Source organism: Schistocerca gregaria, unplaced genomic scaffold (assembly GCF_023897955.1).
Source record: "Schistocerca gregaria isolate iqSchGreg1 unplaced genomic scaffold, iqSchGreg1.2 ptg000317l, whole genome shotgun sequence".
Taxonomy (NCBI): Eukaryota; Metazoa; Arthropoda; class Insecta; order Orthoptera; family Acrididae; genus Schistocerca; species Schistocerca gregaria.
The window spans coordinates 6,964,422-6,977,499 of record NW_026061795.1 but is presented as its reverse complement, the minus strand read 5'-3'; the positions used below and the strand labels follow the sequence as shown (position 1 = coordinate 6,977,499).

General features: G+C 41.2%; 1 non-coding gene across 1 annotated transcript; it reads left to right on the top strand.

The window, feature by feature from the left end:
- The first annotated feature begins 525 nt into the window (after nucleotides 1-525).
- On the top strand, nucleotides 526-600 carry Trnat-ugu (transfer RNA threonine (anticodon UGU)). The gene has a single exon. It is a non-coding gene; the product is annotated as a tRNA-Thr (tRNA).
- The last annotated feature ends 12,478 nt before the right edge of the window (nucleotides 601-13,078 follow it).

The following is a 13,078-nucleotide window of genomic DNA, read 5'->3' as shown; positions in this document are numbered from 1 at the left end:
GTTACTGTAAGTAGTGTGCAAACATAGGGACTGATGGTTCAAATGGCTCTGAGCACTTTGGGACTTAAGATCTGAGGTCATCAGTTTCCTAGAACTTAGAACGACTTAAACGTAACTAAATTAAGGACATCACACACATCCATGCTCGAGGCAGGATTTGAACCTGCGACCGTAGCGGTCGCGTGGCTCCCGACTGAAGTGCCTACAACCGCTCGGCCACATCGGCCGGTCTATCATGTATTCTAGAAGAGCTGCACGGTCGTCAGTGGCGCCTGTTCTTTCGAGAACAGTTACTATCTTCATATCTATGGTTAAACGTCACCCAGCCATTGACCTTCGTCTGTGCGAATGCGCACAGGCTACCGGAAATCTTACGGGAATCGTCACCTTAGTGTGAGCCAGTAATGAGTGGATGGACAAATACCTATTAAGTACATTACGTAATCGGATTGTGGGCGGTTCGGGGTGTGAGTCTCACGGGAAGCGTGCGAGGGATAAATTCCTGCAGTCGTGCTGTTCATTTGTGCCCTCGATAGCTCAGATGGATTGAGCGTCTGCCTTGTAAGCAGGAGATCCTGGGTTCGAGTCCCAGTAGCGGCACACTTTTCAGCTGTCCCCATCGAAGTATATCAACAACACCTGTCGGCAGCTGAGGGTTTCAATTAATTATCAGTTGTGTAGGTGATTCGATGAACCCTTTGCCAGGCACTTAAATGTGTTTTGCAGGGTATCCATATAGATGTAGATGATAACTCGTCCCGTGTCGCACGTGCTCAAAAGGATTCATACTGCAGAATGCATGCAAACATACTCACCGAAAATACGGACGAATATCAAGTGCAGGCTGCCGAGTGCTGCATATCCAGCTTAGACAGATCGGCTTTTCCTGCCAAGAAGAACAGGAAGTTGCTGTCTAGGAACAATCAGAGGTAGAGGAAGGGCTGATAAATACTCCTTGAATTGCAGACTAAACGTAAATAACGAAAATACATTTTTGGTAAAAATTGGTCAAAACATAATCGTTTGCCCTCCGTATTGGATTAGCTGTTTTGAATATTGAAAATCTGACTTCAGATTCGTTTTCAGCGACATTAAGAATATATGTGTAACACTCAGTTCATGCAAATCGAAGTAATAATATAACTAAATGTTTTCCCCAAACTTTGAACACTTTTTTTTTCGAGTAACGATTTTCTCAGAACGGCATGCAGCATAAATTAAAAGTGGTTCGATCTCTTAACTTCTACCTCTGACCCCTAAAAGTAAACACTTTTCTTAGGAACTTATAGCTATAATATGACATTTGTTAATATTAACTAATTTTTGTGTAGGCATAAGGAGTGAAACAAACCCCTCAAAATCGAACTCAAAGTTCGAATTAGCACTGTATCGTTAAATTTAAGGTTGTTTCATTGCGGTTAGGTATACGCTCCCATTAATTTTATGTATTATCGACTGATGTTATCCATTTTCAAGTTCAGAGAAATAATGTAGTATCAACTGATGTTACCCATTTTTGAATTCAGGTAACATCTGAGGTGCCACACTGCACGCACTCTGCGTACTCCAGTCTCGCAAGCCCTTGATCAAATCATAATTACGGGCGCCATTTTTTATTGAAAATCTAAAATTAAGCTCATAGTATTGTCACTCGTAATTCCCAAACAGATCTTTCGAATGTATTTTCATTGTCTCAAAAAAAAATTCAAATTTACCCTTTTTTGCTTATTTGTATGAGAACCTGGCCGTAACGCCGGAATATAGTCACTAGATTTTTTTTCAGAGACGCTGTACGTTCGCGAGAAGACTTTCGTTCTGCGCGTGTCGAAGGACATTCCTCAGATATTACTGTGTGTGTGCTACTCAGTCGTGCCATTTAAGTGTACATCTTTGCATAGTTTTCCTTTCACGATGTAAACAGTGTTCCGCTCAGTTGCTAACTGGCCAGTGAGTGGTTCCGAAGGTGTCGGATTTGCGGTGCGTTCGGTCTGCTAGGACAACAGCAGACTGGCGTGGTGCGATGGCAGAAGCAGACACTGAGGGAGCTAGCTGCTGGGACGCCAGCGAACAATTTATGCCAAGTAAGACGAAGAGGACTATTCTAAAATTACGAGCCGTCTAAAAAGTGTTTATCATTGGTAAATCTTGCTGTTGAGTCTGACAAAACTGACAGTTTTTCCTAGAGATACAGGAAATCCCCCCACCCCCACTCAATGAATATTTGGTTGTGATGACAGGCCGATTGGTAGTGTAGCCCGAGATCTAAGTTAGGTTGGAAGGTGGTAATTTGATTGAGAGTTGTTTACGCCAACGATTATGAATGCCGACTAAACGTTGTGCGAGCAGATTGCCCTGTAGCGTAGCCTAGTGTTTCCGTCCGCGCCACATTTAACACACTTTCTCTAACTGTGTACAAAAGTCTCACAACAGCCACGATAACTACGTTTCTGGTGGGGGGAGGGTAGAGTCCACTATGTAACTTTCACGGCAAATTTTAGTAACCGCATAAACTAACCGAAATAGAAGCGTCATTTTAACTATATTTCCTTTTGTGGGAAAATAATGGTTCTCCTCTTTTGGCAGCAACTGTAATATGTAGGCGACTTATTAGTTTTTTTTAAACTCTGAATCATGATCTCAATAGACGCAGTGCTTTTTTTACGTTACTTGATTTCTGGTCTATAGTAAACAATGCAACGAATTGGTAAATTCTTTGAAGTTTGACGTGTGTTACATAGACGACGTCTGCAATGTTCGTAAGGCCAAGTTTGCATATATTCGGTGTCTGTTTTTTTGGCCATGTACTGTATAATTAAGGGGAGGAGGATTATGTTCAAGGAGCAGTGCATTAGCAGTCTATGGAGAAATTGAGAATTTGGATCTAACGAACGGCATGCTCGGGCAGTTCGTGATATTCTGTTGACCACTGTGTAATTCGGACACAGTGATCATTGCCTCTCCCTAGTAACCAGGGGACTCGGGTGCTAATCCTGGTCTGGCACAAATTTTCAACAGTGCCCATTGACTAAAGTCTGTGCCCATTGTCAGCTAATATCATTGTTTCGGTGTTAAATAGTATTTTGTTCGCGATACGTGGTTTAGCTTTTTCATGGATAACAGCTTTGAAAAGCGTACAGGTTATATTGATATTCGCTCGTCGTTAGTCCAAGGCAACTATAGCGATTTATAAACACAGTTGTAGTTCGTATTAAGCCCACATACGTAATTGTGTCCTGTGTTTCTTTACCAAGAACTACTCCGTAAGTAATTCCCCTGTAGTGGTATTTTGTTATAGTATTTTGTTTAAATATTTATAGACTGCAGGCTTGGATGAAATATGAAACACATGTCCGAAGTTCCTGTTGATATTGCAGATACTGTTTCATCCGTACTAGGGGCCAAAACATTTCATCAAATTCAGAAGGACACAATTTGTCTCGAGATTTAGCAATTTTTCGTAATAGAGGCCTTGCGTCAATATGTTTTTCTCTAATTCTTGTTTGGATTTAATCTTAAAACACACTAACTCTTCCACCACTTATTCGATATGTGTTTTCATCCCTTTCGTAGCCTAGAGTTCCTAAACGGTCGATAATATTAATAATTTCCTTTCTCAATTTTATTTTCTGTAAAATCTCCTGTTTATGGTTATTGCTAACATGTTTCACTTTCTCACTTTTATTATTTTTATTTTTCTAGTTTTGTGCCTTGTAGCCAAATTTTCTTTGAATCTGGTTTTCAATTCTGAAATAGTAACAGTTGAAGGTCAAGAGAAGATTGCGATCTATTTGAGGAGAGTGGCTTGGAGATTTTTTATAGTAGATGTACACAGGTCATGGGGATCCTTACCTATATAAATTTACTTCGAGTGTACCACAGTCGTAAAAGTAGTCCGAAGATGATGAAGAAATTGATGGAATGTGTGATGAGATAAAAGAAATCATTCAGATAGTGATGGGAGATGAAAATTTAATATTAATGGGTGACTGGAATTCGACAGTAGGAAATGGAATAAAAGGAAACGCAGTAGGTGAATATGGAATGTGGGTAAAAATTGAAAGAGGAAGCCGCCTGGTAGGCTTTTGCCCAGAGCATAACTTAATCATAACTAACACTTGGTTCAAAAATCATGAAAGAAGGTTGTATACGTGGAAGAGACCTGGAGATACTGCAATATTTCATATAGATTATATAATGGTAAGACAGAGATTTAGGAACCATATTTTAAATTGTATGACATTTCCAGGGGCAAATGTGAACTCTGATCACAATATATTGATTATGAACTGTAGATTAAAACTGAAGAAACTGGAAAAAGGTGGGAATTTAAGGAGATGGGACCTGAAAGAACTGACAGAATCAGAAGTTGTACAGTGTTTCAGGAAGAGCATTAGGGAACGATCTACAGGAATGGGGGAACGTAATACAGTGTGATGGGGGATCTGAGTGGGGTACTGTCAAGGGGGAGGGGGTTCCTCAGGGATCAGTGTTGGGGCCGCTATAGTTCCTTATTTATATAAATGATATGCCCTCAAGTATTATGGGTAACTCTAAAATATTTCTGTTTGCTGATGACACTAGCTTGGTAGTAAAGGATGTTGTGTGCAACATTGACTCCGTTTCAAGTAGTGCAGTACATGACCTCAGTCCATGGCTTGTAGAAAATAAACTAACGTTAAATCACAGTAAGATTCAGTTTTTACAGTTTCTAACACACAATTCAACAAAACCTGACGTTTTAATATCACAGCATAGGCATATGATTAGTGAAACTGAACGGTTCAAATTCCTAGGTGTTCAAATAAATAGTAAGGGGTTGTGGAAAGCCCACGTTCAGGATCTTGTTCAAAGACTTAATACTGCCATTTTCACTATTCGAACGGTACCGAAAGTGAGTGATACTTCGCCAAGTAAATTAGTCTACTTTGCTTATTTCCATTCACTTATGTCGTATGGTATTATGTTTTTGGATAACTCTTCCCATTCTAGAAGGATATTTTTGGCTCAGAAACGAGAGGTTCGGGCAAAAAGTGGTGTGAGTTCACGAACCTCTTGTCGACCTCTGTTCAGGGAGTATGGGTATTTTGACATTGGCCTCTCAATATGTATATTCCTTATTGTCGTTTCTTGTTACCAATATTAGTTTATTTCCAACAATAAGCAGCTTTCACTCGGTTAATACTCGGGAGAAATCAAACCTCCATTTGGATCGGACTTCCTTAACTCTTGTGCAAAAATGTGTGCAGTATACTGCTGCATCCATTTTCAATAAGCTGCCACTCGAATTCAAAAATCTTAGCAGTAATCCACGCGCTTTCAAATCGAAACTGGAGTGTTTCCTCATGGGTCACTCCTTCTATTCTGTCGAGGAGTTAATTGAAAAATTAAGCTGATTCTCATTGTACTGCTGATAGCATTTGCTTAAACTTATGGACTGATTTTCTCTCAGGTTCATGAACATGTATTTTTATCTGTTATTACTTTTATGTTGTAAGTTCATGTGTCGCCCTAACCGCCGTCTGCTTCACGTCTGCTGTGCAGCGAGCTACCTTAATTTAAGTATTAACTGTATTTTTCTTACTTGTCACTTCTTCTTCCGTGTGTTTTTGCTTTTGCTGCCTCGGAGTGTAGCGGCAGTGGGGAGTCTAGTGCGTCGCATGGTGCACCCCAGGTGTTAGATGCTTCACCCACTGTCCCTGCTGTCGAGACATCTTCGCGGGTACCGGGCGCGGCTGGCCACCCTCTCCCCAAGGGGAGTGGCGGGTTCAGCGGCGTTCGCGGCGCACGAGGCGGAGGGTCAATGTGGACGCTGCCCGTGTGGCATCGCCCGCTCTGCCTGTGAATGGACATGTGGCTGCTCCTTCAACAAGGTCCGAGCAGGCACACGGGGGGAGGGGTTTATTAGTTATTGGGAGCTCCAACGTTAGGCTGGTGATGGAGCCCCTTAGGGAAATAGCGGAAAGGTCGGGGAAGAAGGCCAGTGTTCACTCTGTGTGCTTGCCGGGGGGTCTCATCCGAGATGTGGAGGGGGCCCTACCGGCGGCGATAGAGAGCACTGGGTGCACCCGACTGCAAATTGTTGCTGATGTCGGCACCAATGACTCCTGCCGTCTGGGTTCAGAGGTCATCCTCAGTTCGTACAGGCGGTTGGCGGAGTTGGTGAAGGCGGAAAGCCTCGCTCGCGGGGTGGAATCAGAGCTAACTATTTGTAGTATCGTTCCCAGAACCGATCGCGGTCCTCTGGTTTGGATCCGAGTGGAAGGCTTAAACCAGAGGCTCAGACGATTCTTCGGAGAGCTGGGGTGCAAATTTCTCGACCTCCGCAATGGGGTGGAGAAATGTATGGTCCCCCTGAATAGGTCAGCCGTGCACTACACGCCGGAAGCGGCTACGAGGGTAGCGGAGTACGTGTGGAGTGCACATAGGCTTTTTATTAGGTTAGAGAATTCCCTCCCTAGGCCCGACAAGACGGCTCCTGAGACGCGGCAAGGCAGGAGTAGGCAAAATGCGACAGGGAATAACAATATTAATGTGCTAATAGTAAACTGCAGGAGCGTCTATAGAAAGGTCCCAGAACTGCTCTCATTAATAAACGGTCACAACGCCCATATAGTACTATGGACAGAAAGTTGGCTGAAACCACATGTAAACAGTAATGAAATCCTAAACTCCGATTAGAATGTATATCGCAGAGAAAGGCTGGACAGTAAAGGGGGAGGCGTGTTTATAGCGATAAGAAGTGCAATAGTATCGAAGGAAATTGACGGAGATTCTAATTGTGAAATGATTTGGGTGAAGGTCACGGTTAAAGCAGGCTCAGACATGGTAATTGGATGTCTCTATAGGCCCTTAGGCTCAGCAGCTGTTGTGGCTCAGCACCAGAAGAATAATTTGGAAAATATTTCGAGTAGATTTCCCCACCATGTTATAGTTCTGGGTGGAGATTTTAATTTGCTGGATATAGACTGGGAGACTCAAACGTTCATAACGGGTGGCAGGGACAAAGAATCTAGTGAAATATTTTTAAGTGCTTTATCTGAAAACTACCTTGAGCAGTTAAACAGAGAACCGACTCGTGGCGATAATATATTAGACGTTCTGGTGACAAACAGACCCGAACTATTTGAATCAGTTAATGCAGAACAGGGAATCAGCGATCATAAAGCGGTTACTGCAACGACGATTTCAGCCGTAAATAGAAATATTAAAAAAGGTAATAAGATTTTTCTGTTTAGCAAAAGTGACAAAAAGCAGATTACAGAGTACCTGACGGCTCAACACAAAAGTTTTGTCTCAAGTACAGATAGTGTTGAGGACCAGTGGACAAAGTTCAAAACCATCGAACAATATGCGTTAGATGAGTATGTGCCAAGGAAGATCGTAAGAAATGGAAAAGAGCCACCGTGGTACAACAACCGAGTTAGAAAACTGCTGCGGAAGCAAAGGGAACTTCACAGCAAACATAAACATAGCCAAAGCCTTGCAGACAAACAAAAATTACGCGAAGCGAAATGTAGTGTGAGGAGGGCTATGCGAGAGGCTTTCAGTGAATTCGAAAGTAAAGTTCTATGTACTGAATTGGCAGAAAATCGTAAGAAATTTTGGTCCTATGTCAAAGCGGTAGGTGGATCAAAACAAAATGTCCAGACACTCTGTGGCCAAAATGGTACTGAAACAGAGGATGACAGACTAAAGGCCGAAATACTAAATGTCTTCTTCCAAAGCTGTTTCACAGAGGAAGACTGCACTGTGCTTCCTTCTCTTGAAGTCGCATAGTTGACAAAATGGTAGATATCGAAATAGACGACAGAGGAATAGAGAAACAATTAAAACCGCTCAAAAGAGGAAAGGCCGCTGGTCCTGATGGGATACCAGTTCGGTTTTACACAGTGTACGCGAAGGAACTTGCCCCCCTTCTTGCAGCGGTGTACCGTAGGTCTCTAGAATAGCGAAGCGTTCCAAAGGATTGGAAAAGGGCACAGGTCATCCCCGTTTTCAATAAGGGACGTCGAACAGATGTGCAGAACTATAGACCTATATCTCTAACGTCGATTAGTTGTAGAATTTTGGAACACGTATTATGTTCGAGTATAATGACTTTTCTGGAGACTAGAAATCTACTCTGTAGGAATCAGCATGGGTTTCGAAAAAGACGGCCGTGTGAAACCCAGCTCGCGCTATTCGTCCACGAGACTCAGAGGGTCTTAGACACGGGTTCACAGGTAGATGCCGTGTTTCTTGACTTCCGCAAGGCGTTTGACACAGTACCCCACAGTCGTTTAATTAACAAAGTAGGAGCATACGGACTATCAGATCAGTTGTGTGCTTGGATCGAGGAGTTCCTAGATAACAGAACGCAGCATGTCATTCTCAATGGAGAGAAGTCTTCCGAAGTAAGAGTGATTTCAGGTGTGCCGCACGGGAGTGTCATAGGGCCGTTGCTATTCACAATATTCATAAATGACCTGGTGAGTGACATCGGAAAGTCTCTGAGGCTTTTTGCAGATGATGCTGTGGTGTATCGAGAGGTTGCAATAATGGAAAATTGTACTGATATGCAGGAGGATCTGCAGCGAATTTACGCATGGTGCACGGAATGGCAATTGAATCTCAATGTAGACAAGTGTAATGTGATGCGAATACATAGAACGATAGGTCCCTTATCATTTAGCTACAAAATAGCAGGTCAGCAACTGGAAGCAGTTAATTCCATAAATTATCTGGGAGTACGCATTAGGAGTGATTTAAAATGTCGACTGTCAATGGTAAGAAAAGTGTTTCTAAAGAAGAAAAATTTGTTAACATCGAGTATAGCTTTAGGTATCAGGAAGTCGTTTCTCCGAGTATTTGTATGGAGTGTAGCCACGTATGGAAGTGAATAATGGACAATAAATAGTTTGAACAAGAAGAGAATAGAAGCTTTCGAAATGTGGTGCTACAGAAGAATGCTGAAGATTAGATGGGTAGATCACATAACTAATGTGGAGGTATTGAATAGGATACTGGAGAAGAGAACTTTGTGGCACAACTTGACTAGAAGATGGGGTCGGATGGTAGGACACGTTCTGAGACATTAAGGAATCACCAATTTAATATTGGAGGGCAACGTGAAGGGTAAAAATCGAGGAGGGAGACCAGGAGATTAATACACTAAGCAGATTCACAAGGATGTAGGTTGCAGTTGGTACTGGGAGATGAAGCTTCCACACGATACAGTAGCATGGAGAGCTACATCAAACCAGTTTGTGGACTGAAGACAACAACAACAACAACAACAACAACAACAAGGTATTTGTCTCATGTGTAACCTTCAACAGAAGTGGGGCAGACAAGAGGGTTAGATTATATGTACTTTCCATTGAAATTGATCCATAATGGGGAGATACTCAATGGGAAAATAATATGCTAATTTATTATCCACAGACCGCAAATGGACTGATCATGAACGAGGAATGAAAATTTGGTCACACTTCTGATTGTACACGTATATTTTTTGACCCCCCCCCCCTCTCTCTCTCTCTCTCTCTCTCTCTCTCTCTCTCTCTCTCTCTCTCTCTCTCTCTCTCTCTCTCTCTCTCTCTCTCTCACACACACACACACACACTCAATCGCGCGCGCGCGCTTGTTCTACTAAGTAATTCAATTCATTAATGGTGTCGGAAGAGATGGTTAGCAAGAAATCCTTTAGGCTCCTCGTAAACTGAAATCTGTCAGTAGTAAAGCATTTTATGGCTGCCGGCAAGTTATTGAAAACATCGTTCTCCTTAATGATGGAGACTTTCTTGCACCAAAGTAATTAACTTACCAATTTTTGTGGAGATTATTCACTTCTAGTTGACTTCATGAAATGAGCTGGTGATTTGAAAATATTCATTTGTTTTTAAACACAATATTCACGGGGAGAACGTATCTTCCATCTCCACCATGTTAACTGATCTATTTATATGACCCTTATCCTAAGTTGTGTTATATTAACGGTAAAACACAAAACATTTCTTACATGCATTTCCACTATTTTCCAAGAAGCTGACAATTTTTCATGAATAATATATTAATAGTGAAATTTTTAGAAAAATTTTGAAAGACAGGTTTTGCGGGCAAATTTCAAAAATTAAAAGACCATAGTGTTCATTATAATACAATTTCTCCATGGTTTTTAATTCCTACTCCGAAGTTTTCTTTTGTTTCCTTTACTGCTTGCTCAGCAAACCGATTGAATAACATCGGGGATAGGCTACAACCCTGTCTCACTCTCTTCCCAACCACTGCTTCCCTTTCATATCCCTCGACTCTTCATGCCCTCGAGTAAGAAAACTGACCGTTAGAATTCCATGGTTCTGGGATAAATGGTTTGAGAGGAAAGGTACATTTAGTTAGAAAAGTTACGGAAAATTTAAAGTTGTATTGCACTTACCGTCGTACATGCACTCATTTAAATTCATAGTTTCTTTCACTTTCCAATAGTATGCATGCTGTACAAGAACATAACATTTGTTTCATGATATTTACTTTTTTATTTCTTGCAAGTCTTCTAGAACTTCTTTCGAAAACTTTGTGGGTAGATCTTGGCATTTGTTTTGTTCAGAAACGTTATTACTCTAGCAAACAACTGACTACGAGACAAGAAAAAATGTATTCAATAGGTGAAAGCTCAAAGCTACGGGTAAAATGTCCCTAGGCTTATCATCCCAAAGAAGAGATGGCACAGAGAAACAAGTGGGCATGTCTTACATAGCAAGCTGCCATTTAAACCGACATTTAGAACCTTCAAATACGGATTTGGACTAAAATACTTTCATATTCACACTAAGTGTAAATAAAACTGGTACAATCACCAATAAACAAAATTATTTTCATTGTTTTCGGGGTTCCTTTTGCCTTTCGGAATAAATATATTGCGAATCAGTAGTTAACATGCCTGGTTCCCCAAACAGGAGACGACTAGAAACTTCCGAAATGTGGTGGTGTAGAAGAATGCTAAAAAAGTTTTGATCGAATAGCTGATGGGGAGATACGAAATCAGATTAGGGAGCAGAGAAATTAATGGCACAAATTGACAAAAAGAAGCGATCGTGGGTAAATGTCATATTTCGATTCCACCCATCCGCTGTGACCCACGACGTTCTGCATGACGTTGATTAGTTGCATTTCGAAGGATACCAGTGGCCTTATTAAATGTTAACTGCGATTGCCTTCGTTTCTAGAGCAATTTATAATGTTCGTTAACTATGATTTTTTTCGGAATATATCGTGATGAACTCTGGGAGGAACCACAGAACACAGCTTAAATTGTCGTTGAAGAAACGAGTAGTGATTGTATTTTTATCTTTCTTATCCGACACGTTGGGGAATCCAAGTTATAATGGGGTACACAGTTGAAAACTTTGATTAAATGTACAAAATTGATAAATAAGAGAGTTACAAATTTTTATATGAACACATTATGATGTATTAATCACAAAAATACAAGAACATTGCCATAAAATAAAACAACAATATTTTCTCACTCAAAAACAGAAATTTATAACATTTGCACGCGTCACAATGGGGTGGTAAATACAAGTGATTACAAAAACGTATAAAATTATCGGAAATGCAGAAAATATTGGCTTGCTCGTTATTTTTTTTAGTTTAAAGTGAGTATTAATGTCAAACTACAGTTTTCATGAATCGTATCCTTTTCTTGAGGCTGTTTACAAAATTCACACACGGGGAGACACTCATCATCTTCGCTATCTATTCCTGCACAAGAATCGTGTGTCAGTTTTTTGCAGGTGGAACAAGCGACCCAACTTCCAACTGATTTTGAATATAACCCACCACAATATACACAATGACAGTCAGAACTTTCCTCATAATCACTCTCGTTAGTATTGTATTCTCTCTCCTTTTTTCCATTTACCTTCAGAATCTTTCTCTCTTTTTTGAGTTCTTAATTTTATTCTCTTTCGCAGAAAGTTTTCTGTTTGCTCTTTCTTCTTTGTTAATGTTCTTTTTTCTATTTCTCCCATTAATGACTTTTAACTCTTTTTTTGTACGGCGAATCAGTTAAAACAACGTTGTTCCCCCTTTTCAGTCTCGCTCTTTTCTTGCTTTCGTTAACTTTTGACAAGAAAATCAGAATCTCAGGTGAAATATGAAATGAGGAGGTTGTGTTGTCAGTTGTCATCCAAGAGCACCCAAGATTAGAACAATTAGCCCCAATAACTTTGTTATTCTTAGGCGGCAGTTCATTGTAACAATTCGCTGAAACCTCGTCCCCTTGATTATCCAGCCCGTTTGAGTCGTCTTTTTCAGCTGGTGTGCTAGTTGGAGGCAATTCCAATTGCTCAGATATAATAACCTCTTTATCTGACGGCCTATCACGTCCGCTGTCAGTTGTGTGTGCCGGGAGGAAGTGTGCGTCGTGAATATGGATGGGTCCGTGGGCCATATTGCAGTAGCTTCGAAACCTTTAATAGCGGTTTTCATTGTTGTGCTTTAGACGAAAGCTGAACCAAAAAGCGTTGAAATTTGAAAGATAGTTACGACTTTCGCTGCATGGTTCCGTAGCCATTTTCGAAGCTGATCACTATAACGAGGATTTATAAAACAAACATCAAGCGGCTGAAGTCTGTGAGAGCAATGTGGTGGTAAAGAAACGCCACTCTCCCTCGCGTAGTCCATAACGTCAATGTTCGTGGTATGTGCTGAGTGGCCATCTGATATAAGGAGAACTGGGACCTGCTTTGATGCCTTAGAAAATACCACTAATTGTGGAAACCATACAAAGAAGGACTCTGTGGCCATACATGCTGTGCTGTGGACCTCAGCACAACCTCCTGCTGCCTGTCCTAACTCAAATTCTTTCTGCTTCTTCTTTCGTGGAAAAATAATCGTAGGAGGAATGTCAGCTCCGCTTGCTGACGTACTAATGAGGCTGGTTGCAGTTTCGCCCCTTTCTGCAGATGTTAACGATCCCACTGGACGGTTCCCTTTGCAAGCTGCGATGTTCGATTAGTTTTTAGCATTAACCGAGACGCCTGTTCCATCACAATTAGTTATTTGAGAAGTCATTAGTTTGTGATTGTCAGTTACA